This window comes from Phacochoerus africanus, chromosome 7 (assembly GCF_016906955.1).
Source record: "Phacochoerus africanus isolate WHEZ1 chromosome 7, ROS_Pafr_v1, whole genome shotgun sequence".
Classification (NCBI taxonomy): domain Eukaryota; kingdom Metazoa; phylum Chordata; class Mammalia; order Artiodactyla; family Suidae; genus Phacochoerus; species Phacochoerus africanus.
In genome coordinates, this window is record NC_062550.1 from 69,236,078 (window position 1) to 69,246,570 (window position 10,493).

At 56.2% G+C, this 10,493-nt stretch overlaps 1 long non-coding RNA gene across 5 annotated transcripts; it reads right to left on the reverse strand.

Annotated features, from left to right (window-relative positions):
• Positions 1-271: 271 nt before the first annotated feature.
• On the reverse strand, positions 272-10,181 carry LOC125131330 (uncharacterized). 5 transcript variants are annotated; one of them, XR_007135894.1, is made up of 5 exons: positions 6,656-10,181; positions 4,005-4,068; positions 2,911-2,989; positions 1,897-2,071; positions 272-556 (listed from the first exon to the last, which is right to left on the reverse strand). It is a non-coding gene; the product is annotated as an uncharacterized LOC125131330 (long non-coding RNA). The 5 variants fall into 5 exon arrangements; XR_007135895.1 differs by having other exon boundaries at positions 2,911-2,992; XR_007135893.1 differs by having other exon boundaries at positions 3,988-4,068.
• Positions 10,182-10,493: the final 312 nt, after the last annotated feature.

Consider the following 10,493-nt stretch of genomic DNA (forward strand, 5'->3'; position numbering starts at 1 on the left):
GGCGTTCCCGTCGTGGCGCAGTGGTTAACGAATCCGACTAGGAACCATGAGGTTGCGGGTTCGGTCCCTGCCCTTGCTCAGTGGGTTAACGATCCGGCGTTGCCGTGAGCTGTGGTGTAGGTCGCAGACGCGGCTCGGATCCCGCGTTGCTGTGGCTCTGGCGTAGGCCGGTGGCTACAGCTCCTATTCAACCCCTAGCCTGGGAACCTCCATATGCTGCGGGAGCGGCCCAAGAAATAGCAACAACAACAACAACAACAATAACAACAACAAAAAAAAAAAAAAAGGAAGGAGGTGTGCAAATAGTGACAAATCCACGAGATGTGCGTTCAGGAAGCTGGGTCCAGTTCTGTCCTCCTGAACTCTGGGAAGGCGGCGAGAATTGTTATTGTCCTTTCCTCATAGGATGAAATACTTGCCCAGAGGAATCTGCTCAGCACGGGTGGGCTGTGGGCCGTATCATTTTTGCCAAACTCTCCACGGGGAGGGCTCTGCTAGTTTCAGTCCTCGGCCCCACCTTGTAGGTCAGCTGCTCCCACTTGCCTCTCAGGTATGTCTGGTGGTAGAAGTTAAGGGAAAGGCTGATGAGACCGAGGGTGTACAGGAGAATGGTCACATTGAGCCTGCCAGGGAATGGACACTCTTTGGCAAAGAGACTGCAGGAGGAGTAGGCAGCAATGGTCACACATTGACCCTAGGGAGAGGAAATATGAGAGGAAAGAGAAGACAAGAGAAGGTGAGGGGCAGTGCTGAGGGCAGGAGGGAGTCTCCCTTGACTTTCTTGTCATTCCCTCTATCAGCAGGGGTGGACCTCCCATGGCTCAGGAAGAACAGGAATTTTGAAGCCTGGTAAAGCACCATCTCCAGGCTTTCCTACCCATGATCCTAAGAAACTTCCTGATCCTCTTCCTGGTCTGGTCCCCAGTTTGCCCCCACCCAGCCATGTCATGTTGATTGACACTAATGATGACCTCAACTCATCCTGAGCCCCAAGAGGGACAGCTCAGGTTGTCACCACCACCTGGTATTGGTGCTCCCCAAACCACAGGGTCCCCAGGCCCCTGGGGGTAGATTGGTGACCACAGACACACAGGCCATTAGCCCTCCAAGGCCATCTAGCCCAGCCGCCTCATTTCACTGAAGATAAAAGGCCTGAAGCATGTTAGTCACTTGCTCTGGGCCCACATCTCATCAGGGAGTCTGGGTTAGTTCTAGGATCTGGTGAGCTGATGACTGAGACCCTTGCAAGTTGAGAGACTAAGGAAGATCCAGTGATGAGAAGGACAGATAACATGTCACTGGTGCAGCCAAGAATAGAAGCCTGGGCTCAGCTGTGGCCCTTGGTGCCAGAAGGTCTTTCTCACCAGCTGCAGGATGGTAAGAGTCGCTTCTAGCACAGGTAGGGCTGCAGGTGGGCCCCCAGATTGGCCAGTCCATAGTACAGGTACATAAAGACATGGGCCAAAGAATTCAGCATCCTGACAAAGAAGGCTGCAGAGTCGGGTGGGGAGAGAAGAGAAGTAAGTGGAGCGGAGCTGAGTGTGCTCTGGGCTGTCTCTTTCATGTTTCAGTCCTCTGAGCTGCAGGTGCATCTCTGCACAGCCCACAAAGCCCCCTGGGAGGTCCTATCATGAGGAGGTCCAGCATGAGTCATCCAAGGTCATGGGGTTAAGAGGATGCCAAGGAAAGATTCTTACACCCCTCTCTCTTGCCTGAGGGCCATGAGCATCTCCTAGCAGCCTGCTCCCCCACACCAGGGAGGGGTGGGGTGGGGGTGCCATGGAGCAACAGAGGGAAAATGGGAGCAGAGGCCAGGAGTCATAGCCACAGGGAAGGGGAACCTGAGAGCCAAAGCCTGAAACTACAGGGATGCAGCCCTCCCAAGCTGGCACTCACCCCAGCAGAGAGAGGCCTCACCACCAGTCCTGGGCCAGGGCTGCCCAAGCCCCTGACTCATCTTGACCCCTGGCACATATTTGACCCCAGCCCACTATCTGAAGAGCATGGTGCTGTGGTGGTAGACATGCAGGAAGCTCATCTGCTCTGGCTCCTTTCGTAATAGGAAGATGACCTGGGGAGGAAAGAAAAGAATTAACTCTGGGGCCATGGTTTTTCCAAACTCATCTCCTGGGCCCTCAATGACCAAGGGCAGGGTGATTCTGACTGTTTTGCTGGAAAAGAGGCTAAAACTCAAGGGAAATGACACCAGTCAAATGCCTGTACAGCCCCTACTGTGGGCCAGGTATTTTGGATGTATGACACATCATATAAACACACATAATGGTCTGTGGTTTATGCTTATCTCCATTTTACAGATGACAAAACTGAGGTCCAGAGTTGAAGTAATTTGTTCCACATTCTGCAAGTACTAGGAAGCCCAGCTAGGATTTGAACACAGCCTGGCTTCAGAGCCTGGGCTCTTTCCAATATTACCTCCCACCCCTCAAGGCACTGGGGAGTAAACTCGGGTGTCGAACACCCAGCCCAGGACCCAGACAGTGGTAAGACAAAGTCCCAAAGGTTCTCCGCTCAGACTCCATTTTGGCAAGATTCATTTCACCCTCAAAACCATGACCTCACCCCAGCTCACGCAGTCCTACAAGCCTTCCAGATTCACAAGCAGGGCTTCTGTTCCTCAAAGCACTTAAGGATGGCTTTTGCTGTTTAATGACCTTTGCCACATATGTCAGGCTTTTAAAATGTATTTATCTTCCCATTTTCACTTGACCTGGAACCCGGTAAATGCTTCCTCAGGGAGCATCCTTCTTCCTCCGGGTCTGGGGACTAAGCATTGGCTCTAACATCAGCCCCAGGTGAGGCCATAAGGACACTGGATGGAAGCGTATGCACAAAGCACCTTCAGAACCATCCTAGACACAGCTGATGGTTAATTCCAAGGAATGGACTCACCATTCACCCACTGTGAATTACTCCCCGCGACCAGTAATTCAATGGCCTTTGAGAAGCACCACCAGCACACGTTCGCCATCTGCTGGAAAGAGATGGGAATTGCAGTCAGACTGCTACCCTTGCTGGTGGTACCCCTGGCCCTGGCAACACTGACTTCAGCCCCAACCCTCACTGTCCCTCTGCACCCCTGCTCCCACAGTGCCTACCTGTCTGCAAAAAAATGCCCATTAGCATAGGATATAGTGGGAGAAGCTGCTCGGAATGATAACAGAAGGATTCTCCAAACTGGAGCCAGGACTTTTTTCTTTTTTGGCTGTACCCGCAGGATGCAGAAGTACCGGTACCAGGGATTGAACCCAAGCCATAGCAGTGACTCAAGCCACAGTAGTGACAACACTAGATCCTTAACTGCTAGGCCACCAGGGAACTCCTGGAACCATGACTTGACCAGCACATGGATCACCTGAGGATTTTTGTTGAAAAGCAGATTCCCAACCAGCGTGCCTGGAGTGAAACATGAGGTTCCACTTTTCCAACAAGCCCCCAGGAGATGCTCATGCTGCTGGTCTGTGGACCATACTTTGAGCAGCAAGACTTGAGCCCGCTGTTCAATGATCCTTGATTCAATACCCACATCACTGCCTGGTGACTTGCTGAGCCTCAGCTTGATTTTTTTGTGCTGCAAGGAAGCCTTTTGTTCTGCTTCCAGTTGAAAGAGAGAACAGATAAAAACAACAGATATCTACCACTTAGCTACCACTTTGCGTGTGCCAGGCCCAGGGCAAACTACTTTCAAACATCTTCTTCCTATTGTTTCTTTTTATAAAGTAGGCACTACTCTCCCATTTTATAGATAAGAAAATTGAGGTCTGTATAAGGTAAGTAAGCAACCCATGATCACACAGCAAGGAACTGGCAGGGCTGAGAGTCACAGTGAGATCTTCTGAGCCTGTACTGAACCGATCACGGCCTCCCGTCGAACTCTTGAATGATGACACCTGGATAGAGCTCTGGTTTTTTTGAAATGCATCCTTTGACCCTTCTCTCCAGGCCCAACCCTCCCACTCCTTGTCATACCCTTAACCCCAGCTCACTCCAGCTGTAGTTCACCGGCTGGCAGAAGCAGCTGTAGCTGGCCAGGAGCAAGGTGGCCATGAACTAGGAGGAAGAGAACAGAAGATCAAGTGGTGATGCCTGCCCCACCCCCACCCTGGTGGGACCTGAATGAAGCCCTGGAGGCAGGTGCCTCCTCCCATCACGTTCTGGACACCAACCATCCCTCCCCAACCCCCAGTGACACTTGGTGAATGACTGCCAGTCAGATAAAGCCGAGAGAGTGGCCAGAGCAACGGCTGGGGCTTGTGTGCATCTTGCTGGTCTCCAATGTTTTGTATGTGGGCAAATATGGACCACAAACCGGCCCTGGGGTCCTACGGTGTATGGGACCCGAAGTCAGGAGGGGACAGGAAGCTCTGCACACATCAGCACGGCCCCAAGAAGCTGAGAGCCTCTCCGATGATGGGTGGGGGTACACGGAGGGGAGGAGGAGGGAGATCCTAACCCCCAGGAGTTGCAAGTGGAGGCTCCTAGCAGGGGAGGGGCAGCCCCAGACACAGAGAAAGAGCGGAATCGATTAATGAGGGCTCTTGAAGGCTGTTTTAAGGAGCTTGAATTTTATCATTCATTTATTCCCTTGACAATGAAGCACTGACTGGTTCTAAGCATCTTTCCATGCTGGACCCTGCTCTGAGCCCGGAGCCACCTTGATAAAACAGAGAAAAATCCCACCAGGAGGGACTCTATGCACTCTTGGCAAAGGCAGCTACCAAGGGCTTCTGGGCAGGAAGCTGACATGGGCACGTCAGACTTTCAAAGGATCATGGTGGCCTCGGGGTCATCTGGGACCACAGTTAAATGATGCGTTCTGGGAGTTCCCGTCGTGGCGCAGTGGTTAATGAATCCGACTAGGACCCACGAGGTTGCAGGTTTGATCCCTGGCCTTGCTCAGTAGGTTAAGGATCTGGCGTTGCTATGAGCTGTGGTGTGGGTCGCAGACGCGACTCGGATCCCACGTGGCTGTGGCATAGGTCAGTAGCTACAGCTCTGATTAGACCCCTAGCCTGGGAACCTCCATATGCCACGGGAGTGGCTCAAGAAAAGGCAAAAAGACACACACAAAAAAAAAAGAAAAAAAGAAAAAAATGACACGTTCTGGGGGGCATGTCCTCACAAGGTAGCAGGCATGATGGGGGCCCATCTTTACAAAGAGCAGTAAGGGACAGCCCTGCCTTTGACACCCTCACCATCTGGAGCAGAGACAGGCCCGTTGCAAAACAGGGGAGCCTAGAATCTGGGTATTGCTGGTAAAGGTTTCACAGGCTCCAGGGGGCAGGGGGCTGAAGGCCGTGTGTGCCCATTCCTCCCCCCCGGCTGATTTCAAGGGACATCGCTGCACTGGGAGATGACTCGTACATTTAGAGCTGGCAGGTTGGTGGGGCCACCCCCTGCACCAGGGAGAGCAGAGATGAAAAGCAAAGGAGGGGACAAATAATCCAGCCTGGGGGAGTCAGGGAAGCTTCGTGAGGGGTGACAAAGGCCAGAGGCTATGGGACATGTGGGGATTTGTCAGGGCACCAGAAGAGGAGGGCATTCCAGGCAGAAAACCAGTCATGTGCCAGGGCCTGGGGCCTTACCCAGCAGGGCTGAGAGGCAGGGGAACAGGGCGATCGCAGGGAGTGCAGCGAGTGAGGCTGGAAGGAGGGGTGAGGCCAGAGGGGACCCGGGAGGCCCTGGACACCCAGCGGAAGAAGAACTCAGCCCGCTGGCTGGGAAGCCAGCAAGGTGGCAGGGGACAGTGGCATGCCTCTTATGGCACGTGGATCATTCCATCAGCAGTGCAGCAGGAGGAAGGGAGGCAGGCCACTAAGGGAGAGGCGGTGAAGGGGACTTAGCTGTCAGGACCTGCTTCCTCAGGCTGGACCACCTGCTGGTTCCTGCGGCACCGAGCCGGGTGGGATGGAGGTGAGATCTGAGGCCAGGGGGCTCTGCCACCCACCAAGGTACCTACCTGCCCTGTGCCTCGCGACCGTGACAGAGGACGACATGAGCAGATCTTCACAAAGGGTGTAGGCCCTGCGCCGCCTCAATGACCACTTTACACACCGGCCACCGGAACCACTTTCTCTGGGGGGCTTTCCTGACACCCCAGCTGGGGCCCTGCCTCTCCTGCCTGCCCTGTCCCCTCCTCTCACCTCTCCTAACCTCCTGTTTCTGCCATCTATCTCCCCCTAGATTGTGGGCACCTGGAGGGCGGGGTGCCTTACCCAGCGGTCATCCTGTGGATTCAGCCCGCCTGGCACAAGGCGCATGCCCAGTGCACACCGGCTGACGGACTGTTGGCTGCAAGCAAGGCTTCTGGAAAGATCACTGGGTTTAGGGCTCAGAAAACTGGGCCAGGCAGAACCAGGAGGGGGTGGAGGGTTCTTTAAGGTGTGAGGTGGAGAATGGACTCCGTTCTCGCTTGCCACTGACCCTTATTTTTTCATTAAAGGAAAAGGAGAATGGGAGTGAGGGGACAGGGGTTTCTGTCTCCACCAGGAAGACAGTGCATCCCAAGATGGCCTGGCCTCTGGTCCCCATGAGTCCTCATCAAAGCTTTTCTGCATAGCAGGATCATGATTTTATTTATCCCCTGTCCCCCTCCCCCCCAAAAAAAAGAGAGCCTAGGACTCTGCAGGGCCCTTACCTCATAGAACATGTGCCCCGAGAGAACCATCAGGCTCAGGCTGTAGGCAGCCAGGGGTCCTGCCAGCCTCAAAGGCTCCTCATGGGACATGAGACGGGGGCCCTCCACCACCAGGAGGAGGTGGAAGGCCCAGAGGAGGGTGACAGGCAGCAGCGAGCGTACCAGGAACCAGGAATGGGTCCTCAGGTCTGGCAAAGCAAGAAGAAAGGGGGCAGTGGAGCTGGCCACCAGGCCCACCTGCCGCCCGGCCCTCCCTGGCAGCTCCCGGGGTTCTGCTGGTCACCATCTCCTCTTGCTCCAAACGACCGGCATCTGTCTGGTGGAACAGACAAAGGAAAGCCGCTATCAGGTGACACCACCTCCTACCTCCCTTTTCTAAGGCCCACAGGTATTTATTCCGGAGCTTCTCCAGGGCCTGGGCCACGGTGAGCACCCAGGGGTAAAGGCCGCACTGCAGTCTTGGGCAGATCATCTCCCTCTGCCTGCTCCTCCCTCCCCCACAACAGGAGCGGAGGGTCTAGGAACCCGGACCCTGGGCTGGGAGCCCCACTGTCCTGCCGCTGGACACGGGGCAACCATCCACCGTCCCCTTTGGGGCCCACAAGGCGGTAACTCTGCCTCCATCTCACACCTTTGCGGCTCCGCTTGGCAGCCCCCCACCCCGCAGCGCCCCCTGGTGGCAGGGCCCGGGAAAGGGGCGTGGCTACTGTGCAGCAACAAGGGCTGAGGCAGGATGCTCTCCCGTTTCCCTCCTCTTCTTGCTCCACCTGCAGCTCTTTTCCATCCCTGGCTTCTCCCCATCTCGCCCAGCCCAGCCACACCCAGTCTGTCCCAAGTTTGACTCACCCCCGCAGCTCCTCCCAGGCTCCTCTGGTCAGTGCCTGTCCGACGTGCTCTGGCCTCCAGGGGTGTTGAGGCTGGTGGTGGTCCCAGCGGCAGGTCCTCGGGCTCCAGCGTGTAGGGCGGCCCCACCCGCTAGAAGCTCTCTACTCCCGAGCTCTGATCTGCGGATGATCCCAGCCCCGCCGCTCCCCCATCCCAACCCACTCGCATTCACACTCACACACGTACTGGGGACCAGGACCTACAGCTGCCGTCTTCGCCCCGCTGGGCACCCTGCCAATGTCACGGCCCCAGGGACAGAGGGCAGGGGGCGGCCCAAGGGAGGAGGACTCTCAGAGGGCAAACGACAAGGGTGGTGGCTTCCGAGTGGGGGGACAAAGTCAGAGGGGTCAGCCCCCACCGGGAGGCCCTGTCCCCCGTTAGGGCCCTACGCCCTGCCCCCCACAGTTAGCAAAGGCGATCCCCCTGAGAGAGGCAGGCAGCAGGGTCATCACACCCTTAGGCTTCCACGGGGCAGTCACACGCCCCGGGTCTCAGGTTCACATCTCCCTCCTTCCTGCCTCCTCCATCCCACGCAAGGATTAAGCTATTTCCTTCTAAACCTGCTACATCCTCACACTTGCTCCAGCTCCCCGCTCACCAATAGGCTGAAGGCATATGGGGGGAGAGGCATTCCCACCCCAGCTCTAAGGAGGAGCAATTGAAACGGCTGTCTGTCCAAAGACCCTGTCTTGGTACATCCTTCCCTCCTCTCTGGATCAGACGCGGGAAAAGACCCAGGTTTAGAAGCGGGGTGGCTGGGCGGAGGGGCGGGCAGCCCACGCTCGGTCCTGCTCCATGGTGATTCGAGGGCAGCTCCTAAACCAGAGCCTCAGTTTCTCCTCCTGACAAGACTGTGGTCTTGTGCAGCCTTGTGAAGACTCATGTGTACGTAGCCCTGGATTATCCGTGCCCGAGCCCCGAGGATTAGGAAACTAGAAGAACTAGAGAACGTAACGGATCATCCCTATCGCGAGTATTTGGTTTAGCGACCGGGCCGGCGGGACAGGCTTGGTTCTGTCTCTTCACTTGTCTGAGCTGCCCCCGCCCTCTCTCTCCACCCGGGAAAGTGTCCCAGCTGGGCTGTAGCTGGAGGACGAGTCTGTGTGCCTTCCCACCTAAGTCCACGCATTTCCTCTAGAGTCAGGCAGGGTGGTTCAGCCGGGACTTCAAGGCTGTCCTGAGTCCAGTTGGACCCTCCCAGTCATAGCCCAAGGCACCTCTTCTGCCATCGCCCCTAATCTGGTCTTGTCACCCGGTCTGGACAATACACACCCACTGCCCATCCTCCAATGGGCCACCTCCCTCTCCACCTTCGTCTTCCTCCTTTAGTGCCGGTCCCTCCTCAGCCACAAAGCCTCCTCCTCATCCCTCCCCCCTCCCAACACGGTGGGTACCACGGAGGCCAGCTTGTGAGGCTGGCCCTGCAGAGTCAATGTAAACTCGCCCTGGGGAAGGGACCCTGTCCTGTGTCTACCAGGCTGATGGCAGGAGGTAAGTACAGAGCTGAAGGCTGTGGTCGCCCTCTGCAGGGCTTCACGACATCACCCCTTACCAGTGGATGGCCTGGCGCTTGTTACAGGAGACCCTTGGAAAGTCCCCTGTGTGGGACCCAAAACACTGAGCCGGCACCTAATCCCCAGGTGGCAGGTGGGGTCCAGAGAACGGGACTGTGACTCTGGGCCAGGATACACCCCGTTCCAGAGCCCCTTTCTCTGAGCTCAGCACAGATATGTCTGGAGGAAGGAGCCCACTGGCCTCCTATGATGCCCACCCCCTTGTCAAGTACCCTCTGGGTTTATAGGTCATGGAGCTTGTCTGCCACCATCTCAGAACCATAAAATCAGGTCATGACTGGATGTCATCAATTCCTTCTTCCCCAAGCAAAACAACAGAGGGTATAAACCCCTCACCCAGTTATTACCCCCAGCCTCCCAGAGTCCTGGCTGTCCCCCAACAGGGAACAAAGCAGCCTCTGGGGCTGTGAGGTGAGCAGGATGCCTGCTCAGGGCAGAGAGCCGGGGCTTGTGTGGGTGACAGCTGGGACTTGTGTGGGTACCATCGTGAGAATAGTACACAGACACTGGCACAAAACAGCTACCATGTTAGGTCATTGATGTGAGCCACCCTCTGTTCTAAAACCAAATACACACTAACTAATGTCACCCTCACAACCCAGGAGCTACGTACTATCAACCACCGTTTTTACTGAGGAAACTGAGGCACAGAGAGGTTAAGCAACTTATCCTGGATCACACAGCTCCTAAATAGCAAGGCCAGGACTCAGTCCCAGGTAGTCTGCCCACACGTGTGTGCTGATGACAACATATCCCCAGGAAAGTTCCACATTTTTGTCTGTATTTGCCTTCATCAGCCCTCCTGGCCCCAACTACACCCGTTTCTGTTTGCTTTCCTTTCTCTCACTCTCCCTTCCTCTCCTTGAGAAACTCAAGTGCAAGGACGAGGGGATCAGAGGAAAGCAGGGCTCAACTGGACAGCCACCACCAGGAACGGGGAGGGCGGGGGTGAAAGTGTGGTGGAAGGAAGTGGTGGTGTGGAGGGAGGGGGGTCGGGAGCGGGGAGGATGCCCCTGTGTGGATGGAGGTGTCTGTCCGACAGCTGGCGAGCCCTGCCCAAATCTAAGGAAGCCTGATGTGTCAGCACAGCCCCTCTGCCCGCCCCCCACCCCCCCACCCCCCGCCTTCAGAGCCTGCTCCTCTGCTTCCTGGCCTCTTTGTGGCGTTGTCCCTGGATGCTCCTGCTTGGAGGCAGCACTGGATGAGCAGGGACAGGCTGCACCCCAGGGCTCCCACCCAGGCTGGGCTGAGAGAGCTCATTGTCAGTGTGGCTCACAGGTGCCTGGACAGGGCACCCCTGCCCACCCCCCACATGCAGCAAAGGGCCTTTGTACAACACGGGCCATTACCAACGAGGACAAGGGCATCATTCACTTCCT